The sequence below is a fragment of the Curcuma longa genome, chromosome 19, assembly GCF_044706935.1.
Source record: "Curcuma longa cultivar G26 ecotype Majalengka, Jawa Barat chromosome 19, ITB_CL_G26_1.1, whole genome shotgun sequence".
Lineage (NCBI taxonomy): Eukaryota > Viridiplantae > Streptophyta > Magnoliopsida > Zingiberales > Zingiberaceae > Curcuma > Curcuma longa.
Window position 1 is genome coordinate 7,312,152 of NC_133879.1, and position 1,338 is coordinate 7,313,489.

Here is a 1,338-nt window from a genome sequence, read left to right on the forward strand (position 1 = left end):
CCTGACTCGTTGGACTTTTGCTCGGCTCTGTCCTCAGCCCCCAGGGTTTGTGCTGCGGCTCGGTCCTCCCTGACCAGCCCAGTCTTCTGCTGCGACTCGATCCTCCCTGATCAGTCCAGTCTTCTGCTGCGGCTTGGTCCTCCTGACCAACCCAGACTTCTGTTGCGGCTTGGTCCTCCAGACCAGCCCAGACTTCACCTGGTGCTTCGACTATGCCAAGACTTCTGTCTGATCCTCTAGATCAGGGCTTTCCAATGCCTAGCTTCCACTAGGACTTAGGTCAAACTTGTGCTCCCTACACACTTAGATCAACTTTATTAGTCCAACACACACTTAACTTGAACCTAGTTCCATTATCAAAACTAAGGTTCGATCTGCTGGTGCTTCCTGCACCAACAATCTCCCCCTTTTTGATTATGACAACTTAAGGTTTCAAATTAAGTTAAGAATATTTTTAAGTAAACTTAAAACATAAGTTTAAGCCAACAAAAATAAGAACCATGCATAACAGAAATAAGCATGCATAACTTGTGTGGTTCTCCTAAATTTAGTCTCCCCTTGAATTAATGCTTAAAGTTCAAATATTTTCAATTCTCCCCCTAAATTTTACATTCTTAATTTTTCTCCCCCTGAATTTCATACTGTTTGAATGTTTGAAAAGTAATTCAAGTTTTTAACAAAAATTTAAAACAACTTCAAATTTACTAACTTGAAAACTTTTCTTCTACTCTCCCCCTTTGACATAATCAAAAATATATTTCTTTTGGTTTAAGTCCAAGCTAAATAATAAAAAATATTTTAGACAAAAAAAAATTTCCTTTGGGGCGCGTGTCCAACTTAGGTTTTAGCTAACTACTAGAAAGTAGGAGCTTGACCTAGTTAGCCAAGTGTAAGTGTATCATCCCAATATCAGAAAGTTAACATTTTCTTTTGGGACACTTAACTTGATCAATTTGTGTTTAAAGTCTAAGTAAGGTTCGATGCACTGACTTAAGCATCTTGGTACTTAGACTAGAATCCTATACATCTCACACCGTTCTATGTTTCACAAACACAAGCAAGGTACCTAGTGTGCTTTGTGAGATGTCCACCTAGATCTATAGGATCATGCTTTCTAGGGGTTTGAATCTAGGCTAAGGCTAAAACATTCTTTTCTTATATTTGAAAAATAATTTTAAAAAAGTAAAATTTTTCAAAAATAATTAAGTAAAGTTTTGAAAACCTTTTTGAAAAATTACTTATAATAGATTGAAAAGAATAATAACTGTGAGTTTTGAAAATTTTGATTTTACTACTCTACCAAGCATAAACCTAACTTCCTTCTTAATGTACTAAATT